The sequence below is a fragment of the Cavia porcellus genome, unplaced genomic scaffold (genome assembly GCF_034190915.1).
Source record: "Cavia porcellus strain 051 isolate PalLab524CR breed Dunkin Hartley unplaced genomic scaffold, mCavPor4.1 scaffold_33, whole genome shotgun sequence".
Taxonomy (NCBI): Eukaryota; Metazoa; Chordata; class Mammalia; order Rodentia; family Caviidae; genus Cavia; species Cavia porcellus.
This window is the reverse complement of record NW_026947516.1, coordinates 20,196,971-20,218,571: the sequence shown is the minus strand read 5'-3', so window position 1 is coordinate 20,218,571 and position 21,601 is coordinate 20,196,971. Positions and strand designations below refer to the sequence as shown.

General features: G+C 38.7%; 1 protein-coding gene across 4 annotated transcripts in view; it reads right to left on the bottom strand.

Moving 5' to 3' along the window:
• Nucleotides 1-20,252, bottom strand: part of Cdkl5 (cyclin dependent kinase like 5) — a 193,164-nt gene extending 172,912 nt beyond the window's left edge. For 3 of the 4 annotated variants that reach the window (XM_063242991.1, XM_063242992.1, XM_063242994.1), the window contains exon 1: nucleotides 20,113-20,252. The gene's annotated coding sequence lies outside the window, so the exon portion shown is untranslated. The remainder of the gene's footprint in view (nucleotides 1-20,112) is intronic. The other variant, XM_063242993.1, reaches the window with a different exon arrangement.
• Nucleotides 20,253-21,601: the final 1,349 nt, after the last annotated feature.

The window sequence follows — 21,601 nt, the reverse complement described above, 5'->3', positions numbered from 1 at the left end:
ATTCTTCTAAATCCCTATATATCCTATTTTTACCCCTGCCAGAAGCTGGGCAGATCACCCTTCAGGGTCCCAATCTGTAAAATGGAGCTAATAGCCCCTCATAGAGATGTAATAGATTAAATGTGGCAAACCAACCTTTAAAGTGTTCTGTGCTCAAATAAAATAACAGTTGAAGTACTGAAACGTTTTCAGAACAGCAGGCTAAAAAGGGAAAGGAACCTACAAATGCAAAAATACATATAGTGAGCTAATGTTTACCTATAAATAGGAAGCAGCCTTAACCATCTGTATTCTTCAAGGAATTTGACATTCTGTCCTCGATTTAACAAGGGTTCAGTAAATCTATGTGACTTTTCTTTCTCTAAGGTATTAAGTTCTGCTGTTATTTTAATAATCTGACAAAGAACAAATAAAAATAATACTTACTGCTGCCAATATATGTATCAAGTACTGTTGAGTATTTCACTTACACTATTTTTTAATATTCACAGTCATCTTATGAGGTATGAACTACTAATTTAAAAAAAAAAGTAATTTTCATTTTTCAAGAACCAGATCATAATAAATCTAAACTGAAAAAAAAAATGATCTACACATCTTACATTTGGCAGTACTTGTTTGTGTTACAACAATTAATGAAATCTGAGTTTCTGAATTTGACGGGCCTGATTTTTTTCAATTCTTTATATGTTCTAGATATAAATCCTTTCTCTGTGGGGAAAATTTTTCCCACTCTCTGTGACCCAATCAAAAAATGGACATCTGAGATGAACAGACACTGCTCAGACGAGGAAATACAATGGCAAATAAACATGAAAATATGTTCAACATCATTGGTCATTTCAGAGATGCAAATTAAAACAACACTGACATCCCATCTCACCCCAGAAAGAATGACTAGCGTCAAAAAAATAAACCAATAACAAATGCTGGAGGGACTGTGGGGAAAAAGGAAGCCTTCTCCATTGTCAGTGGGAGTGTAGACTGGTGCAACCACTCTAGAGCTTCCTTGAAAAGTATTAGAGGTCCCATTTGACCTAGCTATTCCCCTTTTGGGTATCTTCTCAGAATTAAAAACATCACACTACAGTGAAATATGTGCATCCATGTTCATAGAAACACAACTTGTAATAACTAAATCTTGGAAATAACCCAAATGCCCATCAACCAAGGAATGGATAAAGAAGGTTTTTTTATATATAATGGAGTACTCCTCAGCCTTAAAGAAGGATAAACTGGAGGCTTTTATAGGTAAATGGATGCAACTCAAGACCATACTTATAAGTGAAATAAATCAGACCCATATGTGTAAAGATCATATTGTCTCACTAGTATGAGAAACTGAACAAGTAAATGAGGTGCAAAATGTACAACCGATATTGTGAATTGGGAAGAAACTGTTAAAAAAAAGACAAACTATGATGGAGGAAAGGAGAAAAGACAAAAAGGAAAAAGAATAATTATATTTATACATAAGACAAAGATAGTTAGACAGCTAATTTCCCTTAGTTCATTGGGAAAAAAGGTTCTTGCTAATATTGTTGGGTCAAGATATCATGCCTGTGTCTTGTACTCTGAATAACTACCAAAACAGCAACACACAATGTATTAATTATTGTAACTCTCCTACTAACCTGTTTTTAAACTCTAGTTCACTGTTATTTTTTTTCTCTTTAAAAGAGAAGAATTCATGGACTCTTGCAAATACATATTGCCCAAAAAAATCTTTAACAGGAAAAGAAAATGCAGAAACAAAAATATAAATGGCTAATAAATGAGTCATGTAAATGTTCAATCTTACTAGAAATTCAAACAACAGTAAGAACATTTGGCCAGATTGGCCAACACAATATACTGTAAATTGTTAACAGGCAAGGTGAAACACAGAATTTTCTCCATACCCTTCACAGGTGTGGCATATTCTCATCACCTATCATTAACCACAATGACTCTCAAGGGAAATACAGTAGCAGGCCGCCATTTAAGAATATGATCAAAGGTGTATATACAAATTCACTTTAGGGAGTACAGGGAAAGAGGATGCAAAAGGAATTAAGATGTATTATGTACATGTACCAACTCCCTTTGATGAATCTAACCATTATGTAATGCAAATATGTGCTAATAAAAATCAAATTTAAAAAAAGGAATTCACTTTAAAAGACATGATGTATACAATAGAAAAATGAGAAATCATCCTAAGGTGTAGGGACTTTAAAGTTCTACTTTACAATGGCTAACAAAACACACATGCCTATTTTTCTTCTCATTAAAACCCAGTGAAATAAGGAAAAGAAATGTACAATAGCCCTGGGAATGAGCGGTGTTCCCAGCAGATGCAGTGAGGAATCCCAGGAAGCAACTTAAATATACAGCAAAGCCCAACAGAGCTGAAGCACCTAAAACTATGTAAGTAATGAAAAGAGATACTCCTTCAAAAGATACATTTTTCAAGAAGAACTCTTGAAAGATAGTAAAATTAGAGGTAGTAGAAAGTGAGAAAGTTAGTTTGGTAGTTTGCTACATCATTGAAGAGCTGCAAAACACCACTGCCAGTATCCCTCCTCATTCTCTCAAGACTAATGCTAGAGTTTATCCATTCCTGGGTCCCTCTAAAATGGTACATGTAAATAAAATAAAATGGTGAGGTCAGAAAACTGGGTTTAGATACAATTAACTGCAGCTTCTACGAGGAATGGGGAGTCCTTCCACTCAAGATAAGTAACCCATATACTCTATGAAAAATTATTTTAAAATCCCAGGCAAAGGAGATAGCTGACATAAAATAAAGAGCAAGTCTGAAAGAGAAATTTCCAGGGAACTCTACATGCCGGAGCATAGTGTCTGGGTCAGACAGGGAAAATATGTGAGGCAAGGAGGCTGAGAAGAGAGCCAGGAGAGCCTGACGGCCTATATAAGGGAATTTAGTCTTTCTCCTTTCTCCTTCTCCTATTGGCAAGACAGCACCAGTGCAGACTTTCAAGCAGCTCAGTGGTGTGATGAAAATCCCATTTTTGTATTATACTAGCAACTGTAGATAATAATATATCAGAGTTGGACAAAACCCAACTGCCTGCTTGGGAGCCTGAGATAGATGGCAGAACTATTTAACAGGAATGATTTTTTTAAATAAAGAGGAGTAAATCTGAGGAAACGATGATGCACTTTACATTAGACATGCTGAGTGGAGGTTACTTGCAGAATATTCACGTGTAGATTTCCAGCAGGTTATTAAGCCTGAGTCTGAATTTTGCAGGGGAAAGTTAGGGAGGAATTCAGAAATTTAGAAAAATACCTGCACATGAATGCAACTGAAACCCCAGATGATAACATATGATAACCCTTGGCTAAGAAGTCAAACCTTCATGCCCGCAGTACAGAAGCAGTGAATCAGGAAAAGCAAGGACACAAAGAACATGGACACCAAGGGAATACACTGTTTCAAGGAGATAGTGATTAACAGTGTCAGGTGCAACAGAAATGTCACATAAAATTCAGACTAAATGATTCCACTGGACGCAGCATGCAAGAGGTCACAAATGACCTCAGCAAAAGCAATTTAAATGGAGGTGAGGGTAGGAATCCAGACATCAACAGCTAAAGTTTGAGCAATAAAGGAGAAATGGACAGGCTAGATGTGTTAGATGAGGAGAGATGACTGCTAGGCAGCTGGAATAAAAGTAGACCTGTGGTTCAGGCAGGTTTTCTGGGGTGAGGAACTACAGGAATAAGATAATGGGCAGAAAAAAAAGGGGTCAAAATGTGAAACTCTAAGGATGCAGCAAGACAACCTCAGCACTGCTGATATCTGGTGCCAGGTTGTTCTTTGTCAGGGTGGTCATTCTGAGTACTGTAGTATGTCTGCCAGCATCTCTAACCTCTACCCATGAGATGTTTCCTGGGGCAAATCACACATACACACGCATACAATCACTAAGAACATGACGGGGAGAAAGGAATGAACAGATGCCAAGAAGATTGTCAAAGCAATAGAAGTGAAGCTGAGGGCCTCTGGAAAGGAGCAAAGGATGGACCTCAATGGAGCATCAAAGAAGCATCTCATCCTCTAGGGGGAGTAGCAGCTGATAAATGTTCTCAGTGGGGTAGAGGCAAGGTCATGAGCTAAGATGAGTGGTGATGATTTACTGGTAGGTTTGAAAACAGTGGCTGCAATCTGTAATAATTAGGACAGGTAGCTGGCAGGTGGCAAAACAAAAATATGGTTTGAAAGTCTCCTCCAAAACTCATGGTTGAAATTTTCTTGCCACTGTAACAGCATTAAGAAGTGGTATCGTTAATAGGTGATTAGGTCATGAGGGCAGAGCCTACTGAATTATGCCATTATTGAAGGCATGGGTTACTAACAAGAAGGCCAAGTCTGGCCTAATTTCCTCTTTTGGTATTACAGGTGCTTGCTTGCAACTTCAGCCAAGAGATAACATAGCACTAAGGCTTGTGCCAGATACTGACACCATACCTTCAAATGTCCCAGCCTCCAGAACCATGAGCCAAATAAAATTCTATTTTTATATTATATCCAGCCTGCAGTATTGTTATAGCAGCAGAAAATGGGCTAAGACACCAGTTGAGGTTAGAATCCATTATACTGTATTTCCTTCTCACTGAAAATGTTAAAAATTCTCCTTCCTATATTTCCTATACACTGATTATAGTCTCAAAGAGCTCTCAAATTTCAACTCTATAATGAAAAGTGCAACTTGCCAATGGTGTCCTGGGAAACTAATTTATTTTAAAAATAATATAGTTCCTACCAGATAAAAAACAACCAATGTCTAAATACACATTTGGTAAATAACCTGTTCCAGATAAAGGGTGCCTATAGTTGTTAGTACTTCCTGGTTCTTTACTGGTTAAACTACTTCCTGAATAACAGGAAAAAAAAAAACCCTTGAAAAAAAGAATTAAGAAGCATATTAAATGAGATTCTTCACAAAGCTTTCTCACTACTGCCCTCTACACCCAGGGCCCAAATTTGAATGATTATAAAACCAACAAATTGCAGAGGTTGCCTCAAGTCTGTCCATAGGAAAGAAGATGTAAGTTAGTTGGGCATGGTAGTGTATGCCTCTAAACCCAAAACTCATGAAGCTAAGGCAGGAGAATCACCATGAGCTTCAGCCTTGGCTACATAGTGAGTTCACAGGCAGCCTTCTCTACATATTAAGACCCTGTCTAGAAAAAAAATTTAATGGAGGAGGAAGAGGAAGAGCAGGTAGAGGAGGAGCTGAAAGTAAACTACCAGCACAACCTAGGACTCAAAAGCTGTCCTTAGTTGAAAAAGAAAAAGGAAAGGCTACCCACAGCAGCCCAAGGCTGTGCCTAGAAAGAATAACCAAAGCAAAAAAGAAAATCCAGGTCTTTGCTCCAACATATACGGAGTTCAAAACCACTCTACTTCTTGGGGTGCCAGAGACCCATCTGAAAATGGGTCCAAAACTCTTCATAAGCAGTGAACCCAAAGAATCCTATGAGAGACAAATGCAAAACTACTCATATCCAGTCATAAACCATCAATTCCCAAGTTGTCAAATATTGCAAACCACACGAAGAAACACACAAAAAAGTTGGAGAAAAAGAGTGAAGGTGAATTATAGATTTTATTCGTCAAGAACTACACCATAAGAAAATAATCCAAAGGATACCTACACATAACTATATTTTAAAATGTTCAAAGAAAACGGCTTTATGAAAATTAAACAGCAGATGTGAAAGAGAATAAAACAAAAATCCTTATATTTAAAAATATATTCAAATGCTTTTAGTGAAACACTTAAGTCCCTCAACATCTAAATGATGATTCCAGAAATAGAAAGTGAAGAAATAATATTTTAAAAGACAATGGTTAGGGTTTTTTTTTCCCACAACTGAAAGCATCAAGAGAATGATGGAATGCATCAAATATAAGTATGACAAATCAAAACAAATCCATACCTAGAAATAGTGCAAAAAAGTAAAAAACAAAAAAATCTTAAAATGTAAAAAGTAGCCCCCAAAAAAGATAACAGCCTACTTGTAAATGAACTACAATGAACTACAGACTTCACATACAAGTAAGACTTGTCAAAATGCAACAGAATAACATTATTAAATATCAGAGGAAGAATACTTGTCAACCTCAAATTCTGTACCCAGTTGAACAATTTTTTGAGAGAAAAAAATGAAGATACTTCAGAAATATCAAGTTTACTACTAGGCCCAAGTGAAAGAATTATTTCAGAACATTCTTTATATATAAAGAAGAAAACTGAACAAAGAGAAATAGAGTGGATGAAGAGTAGTGAGAAAACAAATTTGAAAAACAGTGAATATTCACTCCTTTTTATAGGTTTGCAGTGGCTTAAACAAATCAAAACTAACATGTAACAACGTGGAAGAACAGTTGAAGGTTAAGAGGTAACTACTCAAAATTTTTGATCTTATTCAGGAGACAGTAATAATAATTAAATTTAAATTTAGAGGTAAGTAAATATGCATGTTAAGAGTAACGAAATTTCTGGCCTTGAGGCAGGGTAGAAGAAATAAAGATAGGAAGAAAGGAACTAAGGAAACGGCAGCTTTAAGGTATGATGAAAGCTATCGAAGGTAGCACACACCTTTACTCTCTTGCCTATTTTTTTCTCCCAGGCCCATCACTCCCAAATTCCTGAAACTCTTAAAGATATTGTAAGCCCATGATTGAACCTAGCTGATAAAGTCAGCTTTTGTTTTAACCCACTAAAGGGAAACAACTTGGCTTAAACTAAAGAAACAGACACCAGGTAATTATAAATGATTTAAAGATTGTCCTTAGGCAAAACATCTTAGATCATGTATCTTAAGGATAACTCCAAAGCCACATGTCTATATCTAGATATAGCTACATATAGCTCTATATACAGTATAAATATAGATCTATGTAAGCATGTAGAAAAAGCTTTATATATACCTTCAACCCCACCCAGATCATGGTGTCTCACCCTTGAGCACCTATACTCTATCTTCCATTGAGTGTGTACTGCCTTAACTCTACCTACCTATGCCTCTCACTGGTGAGTTCTGAAATTATTTTCTGTAATCATACATCAAGGACCTGTGTGGGCTGAGCTGAAGTCACAATCTCCTCTTTAGAGCGACCTCCTTGAAGCCCATCCAGTGATAGCCTCTATTCTAAATTAAGAGCTGCAAGAAAGATAGCACCCTCCCTACAATGAAAACAAACTAGGCTAATCTCAAATTCTAGACTGTCTTTAAAACTCAACATGAAGCAACCAGCTGGCTCAAAAAATAAGGAAACATTGCCCGCAATGAAATAGGAAACAATCAGATATTTACCTGGAGTGAACCAGAACTGGATACTAAAAAGAATTCAGGTAGAAGTGGTGAGACTCAATATGGCTTACTGACCAACAATGCAAAATTACCACGAGTCACAGAAACTGGGGAGACCTCAACCTTCCCCTGGCTCTGCTTCCAGACACTAACACTCAGGCACTCAGAGGAAAGAGCCCTGAGGAGTCCCATTGTGATGTGGTATTGTGATGTCCACAGTGGAACAAGATGGTGCAAGCCTGTAATCTAGCACTTGCAGAGGTAAATAAAAGGCCACAAGTTCTAAGCCAGCCTAGCCTACATAATGAGTTCAAGGCCAGCGTGAATTATATATTGAGACCCTGTCTCAAGAACAAACACACCAACAGACAAAAACAGATACTACCTAGATCATTCCCAGGGAAAACAAGCCTTAATAGGAAAGGAAAGATCATGATTGCTTTTATTCTTAAGACAATGGTAAAAGTTCACAGCAAGGGCAAGGAGGGGAGGGAGCTGTACTTTTGAGAGAGGCAGGATTCTCCACTGAATGCACTTCAACAATCCTAAGAGCAGCAAGACCCAGGACTTAGGAACTTAGGCCTGACCCAGAACATCAGAATCCATATCCCACTACTCCTCCCACCCTCAAGCTGCTACAGTAACAGCTGAAAGAGGGAAGAGAAAAGCAAATGCATGTAAAAAGACACGAAGGCTGAGCTCAAAAGGGGAGACCTGAACTTGAGAACAGAATTGACACTTGTGACAAACAATCTCCCAATAGAAGCACAAAGTGTCTCTATGAGAGTCTGAAGCCCAGGTACAGTGAGGGTAACCACAACAGAAAAATTCAAACCAAGCCCAACTCTTAACTAGATTAACCCAAATCCCAAACTATAGGTCTAGGAGAAGGACATGCTGATTTAGAGACATAAACATTATATAAATTGGTCTCCAGCATTCTACACAAGTACACTTGCAAAAACAACTTTAAAAATCACATGGCAAGCTGGGCATAGTGGCACATACCCGTAATCCCAGTACTCTGAGAGGCTAAGGCAGGACAAATTGGCAAATTTGAACGAGTCTAGGTAATTTAGGGACTTAGCAAGACCCCATCTTGAAATTTAAAAATTTTAAAATGGTTCAGGATATGCTTCATTGCAAAGACCCTGTGTTCAACCCCCAGTACTGCAAACAACAAAATCACAATGCATAAGAGACAACAAAGAAAACATTCTCAGAAAAGACAAAGAACTTATCAGAATCAGATTCCAAAAAAAGTTGGAAATACCTAAAATGAAATTTTAAAACAGTTAAGTAATGTGTTGAAAGCTCTAACCCAGGAGAACAATGTGCAAAATAATTTAAACAGAGAAATGGAAACTATAAGAAGGAATAAAATGCTAAAAGTAGACATTTATGAGAGATGAAGAATTCCTTCAATGGATTCATCAGTAGACTCAGCTCAGGGAAGGAAAGGATGAATAAATTTGAAGATAGGTCAACATAAAGTACCCCAACCAAAGGAGTATGGGGCAGAGGAACCTAGAACATTTAAGATCCGTGGGACAATATCAAAGATCCTAACATAATATAATCAGGATCACAGAAAGAGAGAATGGAACAGAATACTTGAAGAGATAATGGCTAAAAATATACAAAATTATCTTAAGACATCTAATCACAAATCCCAGATAATACAAAAAGACAAAGATAAATACCAACAAACGGATACATACATGTACACTTGGTCAATATGCAACAATGGGGACTGAATTCTACAAGCCCTAAAAGTGCCACTCCTTCAAAACCAAACTCTTCTGTCAACATGATTACCAGGTAATCAATTCAACCTCGCTATTCCCACCTCATTTTGTTCCCTTCAGTTCTCACTAGGTCAAACCAAGATCACAAGCCACCTGCACCCTAGCTATAAAAGGGATATAAGTACTCTGGGAAAGTAGAACCTATAATATAAAATATTCTCAAAATGTAAAGAGAATATTTAAAAACACTGGATGACCCAAAATGACAAAAGTCTACTACAGCATGCTAAAAACCCCTTCAACTAATCAGCAACAAATTTGTATAGCATTTTTTTGGTAATGTCATTATAATCTCAGGGGTTATTTTGTAAAAGCAAATATCGTACCTCAAGGTGGTAACATCCTCAAAACCATTTTTTCAGGTCTAAGGAACATAATCGGCAAAATAGGGGTGTGAGAAGCCACGTGATACATAAGCAACATCTTTGCAGAATGTCAATTTAACTTAATAAGTACTATACAATACAGATACACACACGTTTATAGAATAGAACTCAGCATTCCAGTGAACTCATACAAAATCATAAATAATCTCAAAGAAATGTCACTGTTATAGTTGTAAACTTTAGCCTCCTCCTCACCTGTCATACCTTCAAAGCTGGTAAAAAAAAGTTTTGGGGAGCCAGGCATGGTGGTGTACACCTGGAAGCTGAGGCAGGCAGATCATAAATTCAAATCCTGCATGGGCAACTTAGTAAGGCTGTCTCAAAATTTAAAAATAAATGAAAATAAGGGCAGGAGATATAGCTCAGTGCAAAGGCCCAGGGTTTAAATTTCAGTACCACCATGGGCTGGGGATTTAGCTCAGCGGCATAAGCTCCTGCCTTGCAAGCAGGCAGTCGTGAGTTCGATCCCTGGTACCGATAAAAAAGGAAAAAGACAAAAAAAAAAAAAAAAATTTCAGTACCACCTAAAGGAAAAAAACAGTTTTGGGAACCCGGTAGGGAGCCATTAGCACCCACCCATATGCCAGTATGGATCTTCTCATAAAACGCTTATGTCCTCCACAGATAACTAGATGTAGGAAAGGCATGTCCATACTAGAAAGGAGAAAGGAAAATCCACTAGATAGGTACCTGCACTGGCATTAGGAGACAGTAGGGAGCAGAAAAGGGGGACCCTTCACTAAAGAAGTGTTTATCAGGTATTTCTGTGTGCCAGGCAATGCAACACATGCTGAGGCTACAATATTCAATGCTCTGCAGCACTACAGAGATTACAAAGGAAAACAAATACAACCTGCTTTTCATGAAAACACCCACCCTACCTTAAACTCCTAGTTTTTGTATTTGCTTCATATGCTCTCAGGTGGAACTTAAATTGACAGAATAAAAAAGAAAATCAAGATCCTGGGATGTAGCTGGAGCACAAGCATCAAACTAAGACAAGGAATACATAAGTCCATGTTATTTCTTACCATTCGCTCAGCCTTGTATGTCTGTTCCTAGATCCATGCCTTGAACACATCTGGTGCCTGAAAACCCCTCCTTGGGACCCAACATTAAGGGCCTCTTTTAAGACTCTTCAAATGCACTCACAAATCACTGTCTTTTCTTGTCCCCCAACCCATCCAAGTACTAGGGATTAAATCCAAGATCTTCGCACTGGGTTATATTCCCAGCCCTCTCTTTTGAGACAAAGTCTCACTAAGTTGCTCAGGCAGGACTTGAACTTGCTATCCTCCTGCCTCAGCTTCCCAAAGTGCTAAGATTACAGTTGTGCACCACCACTGCCAGCCTTACATCTGCCTTCTGGTCTAGGGCACTAATACCCCATATTTTTACTTGTACATGTTTATCACTTGATACTTCAGTCACTGTTTTTGGTCTCTTCTGCAGGTTTTAAAAACTCCATTTAGGCAAAATATTACAATTTGCTTTTGTATCCCCTTTGCCTACCACAACTCTGACATCTTTTCAGTTGCCCGTAAGTAGCAAGCTACTCAAACTGCTACCTTAGCATAAGGGTATCCAAAGAAAGGTAAGTGTGGACTTTCCTTACCAGTCCTCTACATAGGTACAGATTAAAAAACACACCTCTAAACCAAGGGCAGTACCTCTGGATGCTACAAAAATCACCAGTAGAAAAACATCAGCTTCAAACTCTAAAGTCTAAAATGAGGCAACACTTTTTAGATAAATGCCCTGGGCTGAGTAAAAAGTAAAGGGGGTAATGACACAAACTCTTCAGGTTACCAGACCAGAAAAAAAGATTAAAACATGAAAAGATACTGAGCAGGTATAAAATGGTTCAAAAAATGGCAAAAGTGAGCTAAGTTAAAGGCTGCATCAAAATGTCAACTGCAAAGGAAATATTTGAAGGAGGTGATGCTGTGATCATTCTTTGTATACATGGAGAGGAAAAAGCAGGCAACAACATTCCACATAGGCACAAACTAAAAACTTTACACCAAAGAAGACCTAAAAGAATACTCATCTAATCGTCAATGCAAGCAAAAATTAAGCTCCACTAAAGATTTCCAAAAAAAAAAAAACTAAACATGTTAGGGATGCTTACTGTAAGAGAAAGAAATCAAGATACACAAAATAACACCTTTTCATATATGTAAGCTCATTTCAACCAAGTTTGACAGAAAAGTTTAATATGAAAGACAAGGTCATAGAATGTGAATCAGATTTGAAAATGGAATCTTGCTAAAGTTTGGGGCTCCTAAGCAATATTAACAACTGTCTAAAAACATTGCAGGTGCTACAGATGACGAAAAATACAAAATTAGATCACAGATAATGTATTTGGAAAAAATAAAGGCGTAAAGCAAATTTAATGTTGATATTTAATGAAACATTTCATTAAAACATTAAATACCTTTTCTGGGGAACATACCAGCAGAGTTTTCAGTTTAAATATGGAAGAGAGCTAAAACTGTTAGAAAAAAATTTTAATTCAGTCATAAATAGAAATAACATTCCTATATAAGGTTAACAGTGGTGAAGGGTAAAAGAAAAGCAGTCTTTAGAAAATTAAGGGTAATTTCTATAAAAACAATGAAGAGTACCACAGATGACAATCAATCAAAGAAGCAGCTGCAAAATTTTTAATGAGATGAGGGAAATTTTTTTACCTTGCAGAGATTGTGACCTTTTTGACAAATTATTAAGATTCCATTGAGCGGAAACTCTTGGCTTTTTGCAGCATTTCATCTCATGTCACACCCCTGCTTAAAACCTTCAGTGGTTTCCCAGGAGACTTAGGACAAGTTCAAAAACCCAGTAGATGGCTAACTAAGCCTTTTCAAGATCTAGCCACTCTCTGCCTAGTCCTGCTTTGTCACCTGCTCCTCTACTTTCCAGTCACTCTGGATTTCTTCCAGTTCCTTCAAAGGTTACCTTTTTTCAAAAGCCTCTATGTCTCTGTCTCTGTCTCTGTCTCTCCTCTCTCTGTCTCTCTCTCCTTGCCTCAGGGCATTTTCATCTTCTGTCTGGAAAACTTATTTTCACATCTAGAGGAATCCTTCTTAGCCTTCAATTTTCTCTTAAATGTTACTTTCTCGGGGTGCTCCATACTGGGGTGGTTATATAAACTCACAACACTCTGCATTTCTCTACCTCTATTTCAAGACTGTAAGTTCTTTGAGGGAAGGGTCTACTTCAGGTGTATCTATCACTTGATGCAGCCTCTAGCAGGTCCTCAGTAGGTATTTATTCAACAAATGAAGGTCAGATCCCCAGGATGCAGGAAGAATTATTTTACAAAAATTAACTAATAAAGTGTGACACACCAATTTGCACAAAATTAGCTTGTGTTTACCTCAACTGCATTTTCAATAAGTACACTTAAAGACTGAACTTTTTCTTTTCATGTGCACTGCTCAACTTAGTGATAATAAATGTAATAAGTATTACAATTGAAATGAATATGTCACACAAGAGAATGACAAACGAGGGTGACAAACTGGGGTATGTGGAAAATTCTAGGACACATCTGAACCAGCTCTGGTCATCTTTGAAGGGTTCTATTCATCAGGAAACTAGTTTGTATGATTAGTCAGTGTCAGGGTAATTGGCATATCCAAGTCAGTAAGGTGTTCTTCAACTATTATTTATCACCAATTTTAGCTGCCATATTTTCCTCATGTAAGTCTAAGGATATTTAATCTTATTATCATAATACAATGTCATACTGCCAAGAACCTAATCTCCAGGCATAATACAAAATCTGAAACTAAGATCTAAAACTGTAACTTACCTAAAATAAGATGACCTGAAAAATGCTTAATGTATTCATCCATGTTTTAACTTTCAGAAATCAAAGTTATTCTATCAAAATATCTCCCTCCAAATCAAAATTGTTATTGTCAGGAAGCATTTCATGTGTTGCTATTTGATAAAAGCCTCTTTCTTATAAAAAATACAAAATAACAAAATATCAGCTGGAGAGTATTAAACAGTCAAAAATAAAAAATGCAAGCCTATTGCAAAGCAGTTAGGATTGAATTGACAGTAAAATATTAATATTAGACCAATGTTGTGTGTCTAATCTGTTTGTCACTAAAAATCCAGACACAAAACACCACACAACATTACTGATTTATCTTTCTGATATTTGTGTTACTTTCCATAGAGAAATGTTCATCTAAAAGTGGTGAAAGTTTCCCAAACACTTCTCACCAACCTATTGCTCAATTATGTGTACCCCCAAAGTAACATCTGCAACATCCCTAAGTTATGCTATGAGTAGTACCCACAGACACAAGCAATACACTAAACAAAGAACATCTCACAAAATGTCAGAAATTAGCCCAGCTTTACAGCCCACACCACCACCAATGGGAATTCAGCCCAGGGCCTTTGCTTTGAGATATATCCCCACACTTTTTTTATTTTTTTTAACCTGGATATAGGGTCTTGCTAAATTGCTCAGGCTGGTTTCAAACTTGCAGTTCTCCCTGCCTCAGCCTCCCAGAGGGTTCGAGTTAGACATGTGCAACACCACACTTGTCTGATGTACAGTTTTATCACATTCTACTTTCTCAAACTGGATATGCTCTTTAGGCCATCCTTGCAGGTGACTAGAAAATGACATAAGTGGGGCCAGGGATTTAATTCAATGGCACAAGAGTCTGCCAGGCAAGCAAAAGGTCATGTGTTCAATCCCTGGTACCAAAAAAAGAATGAAAAAAATGACATAAGCAGGAAAGCAATGTCTAAATCTCACAACATTTCAGACTGAAACAGTGTAGAAAGTAGAGGATATGTCTGAGTATCTGAATTTGATGAAGACTACGCTACAGCATGCACAGTAGATGTGAATCTGTCAAGGGAAATCAGAGCTTAAATAATAAAATGCACAATGTCATTGGCATAAAATCAAGAACACTAATTATTTTGCCCATGGTCTTCAATCTGAAAGTAATTTTTCTTGCATGATAATTGTGTGATTTTTATCTTGGTTTCTTTTCTCTGCATTTCTAACACATCGCTGATAATGTTATTTTATTTTCTGGGTTCATAAGGAACAAACAGCCAAGCATGGTAGTGCACACTTATAATCTTAGCACTCTGGAAGACTGAGACAGGAGGATGGCAAGTTTGTATGCAGCCTGGGCAACTTAGCAAGACCCTGTCTCAAAATAAAAAATCAAAAAGGGTTGAAGACGTAGCTCAGTGTGAATGCCCTAGGTTCAATTCATAGTATGACAAAAAATAAATTAATTAAAAATAAAATCAAAACTACAAACACAAGGTAATTTAAATCACTTGTAGTATTACCTTTTATATTCTGCTACTTATACTTTGGCAAACACTGAAAAATGACAAAATAGTAAAGATATTTTGTAAATAACATTTTTAAAGCTCTACATGACAGTCTCTGACGATTAAAGGATCTGGGTGAAGCAAATAAATAATGTTACAAAAAATATATGTTGTCAGGAGTGATTTTCCAGGGTTGATGGAAATATTCTAAAACTGTATTGTAGTGGTGGATATACAACTTCATAAATTTACTTAAGAATCATTGACAACATAAAAAAAGGATGAATTTTATGGTATGTAAATGATCCTTCAATAAAGCTGTGAAAATGTATAGTGGAAAACCATACTTAGTAGAAAAATCAACAAAAAACTTCAGTGTAGGCCACATCTGTATAAAATATCCATCACAGCTTGGTCAAGAGTATTTCTGGCCAGAAGCTCTACAATACTCATCACTATGTCTTAACTGTATAAGTGACAGAAGTTATTTTCATCAATTACAGAAAAAGAGGTTAAGTCCTTTTCCTCCCTAACATGGACCTCTAGCTGTTCTTTCAGACTGAACAACTGTTTGCTTCTTTAATGAATCTAAACAAAATGAAAACAAATCAATTATAAGGGGCAGAAAATTCTGGGTTTTGTTTTGTTGTGGCGTGACAGTGCTGGTGATCAGACCTGTGGCCTCACTGAGGCTAGTACTCTACTACTAAGTGACATCTCAGCCCTAAGAATTCTACTTTTAAGTAGAAAAGTTTTTATCAGAGTCCAACTTCCATGTACATAACAATAATACATTTCTGCAGACATCATTTCTATATTTTACTTTACTGAAGTCGTTATAATTATAGACACCAGATGACTGTCTATAAATTGTAACGGCTTTCATTTTACTTTAAAAATAAATCTAAATCAGAAAATTGAATTCAAGGAGTATCTTCATAGCTTTTATTAGTGTAGCAAATTTAATCAAAGTCAGTCAAAAGTTAAAATGGAACATGCAGCAACATGAAATATCAAGTGGTTAATTAGAAACCGTTACTTCATTGGGGGCATAAATGATGGTGTGCAACCTTCATTTATGAAGAAACTGAACTAACGACCTTGCATATAAAAAGTCGACATTTCAGGTTGACACTTTCAGCAGTCCTGATAGATCTGACTCCAGCCCCCTATGTCATTAATGTTCAAGTAGCCTTGCCAATGTACCTGGTCAAATCCAAAAAGCATATTTATAGCTCCCCAGGTACAAAATACAACAGGAACTCAAAACATGCTTGGAGAATCCGATTCCTAAGGAGAAGCAGAAAGCATGGTTTGGAAGAGCACAGCTTCAAGTCAGACTGGTTTGGATGGCAATTTTGCCTGTTTTGCTAACTAGCTGGCTAATCTGTGCAAATTATTTCTCAGCCCATTTGACATGTATGTGGGAAAAAAGAAAAACACCTACTTCACAGAGATGCTGAGAATACACACACACCTGTTTTCGTGCAAACGATTTGCCACAGTAGCTGGTATTCAGTAAGGCTCAATAAATGCGATCTTGTAAGAATCACAGAGAAGACTACCCAAAAGAGAGACCACACCCAAAATTTGACCCTGATTAGAATTATTGTCCACACACAAATATTTCTAAGAGCTTAATTCAAAGTGCTGACAGTCAACTTCAATGACTTGAATGAGCTAGGTCTTTTTAAATTAATGAATAATTTTCTGTTAATTCCCAAATCTGAAATGTGTGGTCCAGATGACATAACACTATCAGATGATAGTGTAAATGTTTTAAGTCTTTTTAGGTAAAAGGTCTCCCCTCTCAGCTTTCACATTCACTGACAGAACTATACCCAAGTTTACATCTTAGGATGAAGAAATGTACAAACTCAACTGAGGCCAGATCTTTGAGTAATTCAGTTACCCATATACTGCTATATATAAAGAAAACATTCTTGAAAACTATTAAAAGTTAAAATCCAGTCTGAAAAAGTACACCATCAACTAAAGGTTTCTAATGTTGAGTTTAAGATTAAAAGCAAAGTAGAAAAGCCTCCAAATAAAGTTTAAATGTAAGCCCCCGCACCCAGGGCAGGTAATCAACCCAAAGCCATGTGCTCTTCCATAGAGCTACATGCCCAGCCCTAAGCTTAGTCTTTTAATTATATCATTGTCCTAAATTGAAGTATGTGGTCCAACTGACACAACAGTATCAGATGATAAAGAAGCTTTCAGATTCTATCTCTTCCTCTATCAAGGAATTTGGTGTTGCCAAATTATTTATTGTTGCCAAAAATAAAAATAAAATTCCAACATCCAAAATTAACTAATTTGAAGTAAACAGCCTTTTTTACTCAAAAAGCAATTTAACACTTCAATTTTTGATATTTTTGAACCAATGATAAAGAATCCATAAAGGACTTCCTTTGCATGTGGATTCTCTTGTTCTTAAGTGCAAGCTATAATTTAACATCAATTTATTATATGAAAAAGTCGTATCCCCACCCTAAATGTCAAAAAGAAAACACTATACTAGCATACCATCTAAGATCTAGAGTAAAGAAGATAACTGCCAAAGTTCTCTAAATGGAAGGAAGGGAAAGGTAAAATTTTAACAGACTCAAAACATATTTTCCTTGCTCACTTCTTTACACATTCTCTCCACTCAATTTCTCAGATATAGCTGAATTTTCTATTACAAACCAAACTGAAACATAAATCATAATGAAAGGTTAACTTTCTGCAAGAGAAGCCACTGTCATTTTGAACAATGCAACTAGTATTGACAGTCTCTCACAGATTCTCGTTCAAGGTGGTAAACCAAGGCTAAGGGGAAAACAGGTACTTAAAGGAATTTCTCCACCTCTATATTTTGGGTTGTAATATAAGAAAAGTGTATTCTTCAAAATAAAAACACCATGTAAAATCTGGTTCTCATTATTTGAAACTGCCTTACCCCCTTTAGCATATTTGGAACAGAACACATCTGACTCGTAAGCAGTCAACCTTCTCTTATTCGTCTATGTGAGATAGCCTTGTAATTTCTTTCAATGGGACCCTTTCCTTTGAAAACCTCAGGGAACACTGTAGATACCACACTGATTTAAATAACTTCAAGAACATTACAATAAAAACAATGGCAGATTTAGTTAAGAAACTTCCATAAGTAGAAATAAATGAGTGGAGGAGTAAAAAAAAATTCCTACTACAAGTCCCCAATCATGAATAAAACTGTTAAGACTAAACACAGAAAACGTAATATTCTGTGGAGAAAGAATATTTCTAATATTTTTAATAAATCAAATTTTGTTCTCAAAAATTCGGTTTAGGAAATATGCTAATTAGGATACTAAGGTGTTTTTCTAGGTACCCATATATCAGATTAGCCACTGCACTGATTAGGCTAAAAGGGCAAGACAATTAAAAGGGATTTATACCCCTTCCAACTGAGGACATCCCTCCCCCAACTGATGTGAAATGGCAGATTATTTAACATTCTTGCAATGGTTAACTTTAGTATGCCTCTTTTGGAGTTTTATTATTTAATACAGTCAAAGGGTTTTTTTTGTTGTTGTTCTAACTAGGTTTCCTTGTACTTGTGAAATGCTCAGCATATACAGTGCTGGCAGCTTTAGTTCCATAGCTTCTCATTTGACTCCTCCCCTCACCCCCCAGCGCCCCCCTCCAAAAAAAATTTCCTTCCCAAATGTTCTCCTCTCTGCATTTGTCAACAGAAACACCCACTGGTGGTGTCAAACTGGTAATACTGCTGCAGGCTTCTACTCTGGCTCCAGATTCAACGCCAAAAAATGCCCAAACCTAAAACAGTACTTGTAATAAAAACAAAACAAAAAAGGGCTTGCTAGGTACTTAAATATATGCTCGAAAAAAGGCATCCCTTTTAAAAATTTTATTATTAATGATCCTGATTGAGTTGTTAAATATAAGATTATTCTCCTTCTTTCAACACCAAACACATAGGGACAAGTACACATAGCCTCTTCACATTTTATGAATAACCTATTTTAAAACACTTAAAGGAATTAAAAACACCTAAATGTCATTCACGTGTAATTCCAAACACTATCGGTTAAAAAGATCTTTTTTGTAACCCTACAGCAAGAATGAACAAGGTAGAAATGTTCTAGCAGATGTTACCTAAAATGATAATCCTGTATTATACATATTTATGGGTCCTGTTTCAGCCCAAAGCTCTCAGACAAATTAATTTGTGTAATATTTTATATTAACTACATAAGCATTACATTCAAACAAACCTAATTCAGGATGCACGAAAGAAATTACTGTGCCAACAACACTTTCTAAAAGCAGCTTGAATTGCAGCCAAATAAAATAAATTGTTAACAAAATACTGATCTGCAACTACTTAAATCACAGCATCCGTCTAATCTCTGTCGAGATACTAAGGTCAGCCTTTTCTTATTCAGGCATCTGTGCAGTAACATTCAAGTGAAGCGAAAAACAAAACCCTTAAGGAAGAGCTGCCTCTATACTGAAATATGTTCAGGTTATTTTTTACCCCAACGTGGGCACAAAGCGTGTCAATGCGAGAAAGACCTGTTCGTTCCAGGAGACGGTTTGAACCCCCAAGATTCGATTTCTATAAAGGTCCAAAGGGTATGAAGACCTGAGAAGGGGCCAATTTCCACTCCTGGCCACCAATGCCAGTCGTGAACTTCACAGCAACGCCCGAAACTTGTTCGGGGAAAGCTGCAGGAGCCGCGGCGCTGGGCGACAAGTCGTTCGCCCACCCCTGCGGGCAGCCAAGGTCAGGAGGGCCGGGACCGCCACCCGAAGCCCCTGGCACGTCGCGAGCTGTCCCAGAACTCGGGCAGGGGCTCCGGCGCTCCAGCTCCTCCTCAGCGCCAGCGGTAACGGGCTCCCCTGGCTGCAAGCCCCGGGGAGTCGCGCCGCTAGGGCGACGGGGCGGGGACGCCGCAGCCCCGGCGCCGAGGGGAGCCCCACGGAGCGGCCTCGACCCGTCGCCCCTCTTCCACACTCCACCTCTTCACACCCTAAGACGCAGCCCAGCCTCCGGGGAACCCCTGCCAAAGGCGCAAAGGCTCTTCGTAGAGTGGCAGCTCCAGGTCGGATGCCCTCGCCGCGTCGCCCGGTTCTAGAGGTACCGGCGCCGCCGCCCCTTCTCTTGTTCGCCTGAGGGGACCGGGTGGGTCCTCTCTCCCGGGAGAAGCTGGGTGGACACGGGGCCAATGTGAGGAGAAGAAGGCCTGCGGGCGGGCGCGGTTACTCACCCCGTCGAGTCCCCCACCTCCTGCCGGGGACCCCCTCAGCTCCTGAGGCCGCCGTCTCCGCTTTACCTTCCCCAGCGGCAGCGACAACTAATCGAAACCTCCGGCCCCGCCCTCTCGCAGGAGCGAACGCGCAGCCTAATTTGCTAATTGCACCGCCCCGGCCTGCCCATTCAGACCAATAGAGAAGCTTCTCGGGTCCCGCCCAGTCACGCCTCAGCTCCGCCCACTTACGGTAGGAGCCAATGCTAAGAGAATGCTCGTCCGTGTGCTCGGGCTCGCGCTCTCCATCCGCGCTGTGCGTTCTGGAATCCCCGAAGTCCAAGAATGCTGGTCTCCGGAACAAACTCGCCTGCGCGCGTGCACGCGCGCCGCGCCTCCCCGCACACTAGGTTTGGTTGCCCCGCCAGGCCCTAGCAACCTGGGCTGGGAGGGTGCGAGGGGCGGGGCTGGGCCGGGCCCCTAGCTGACGCGGGGGGGAGGGGCAGGGGAAGATCGTGACTGAGAAGGGGGTGGCTGCAAGGGTGGGGAGAGGGAATGAGGAGGCCCCAGAATCCGCCTGTCACTGCGGAAAAAAAAAGGGGGGAATCCTGCCTGCAGCGCAGCTATCCTAGCCTCCCTCTGGAGAGACCCGTGCGGCGTGGAGGGAGGGCGCGGCGAGGACCAGGAAAAGGGAGTGAGCACATTTAAGGCATGAACCGAGGCAATGCTTGCAAATAAAGGATGGAGGACGGTTTTATCTTTGTCGTCGGTAAAACGGTTTCGAAGTCCATTGCTGCAACTGCCTAACTGTTGCAGTTTTGCGTGCAAACACACACATCCAGTTACAGGAACACTCATCTAGCAGCCTGTAATCCCTTGGGTGACTTAGGAGCAAAAAACTAGCAGCCTAAGGATTCCTTACACAGCAACTGAGCGCATGCAAACGGCTGCTGCAGCAACCCACAGCTCTACTTTGGTCCGATGCTCTGCCATAGGAGATCCCAGGCTGGCGCTGGGCGAGAAAGCAATGAAGTCATCGTCCGGTAGAAATTTGAAGATCTTAATAGGATCAGTTTGCGATGAGGATGGAGAAGTGACGAAATGGAGGGATACACCTTTTCAATGGCACTTTTGGAGAATCAAGAAAAAAATAATAATTTGATGCAAAGACATTGAAAACAAAATTATATAAAGCTGTATAATGATTTATACTTTTAAAATGATAAGCCAAGAGGAAAAATAGGATGTTTTCTGGATTTTTAGAAAAAGCACCGAAAAACGGGAATACCTGAGGTCCTAGTGACCACCCAGTTAGAAATCTGCCGTATTGTAATGGGAAATAGCTATCTGGGATTAAATTCACTTAATCTATTGCTGCCTTGAATTTGGTAACGATATGTAGCAATGGCTTTGGTCACTTAATGCTATGCCAATAAGATTTTTTTTTGTAACAGTGAATATTTGGTGAGGAAATGAAGGTACCTGCTTTCTCTTCACCTTTCCTGGAATT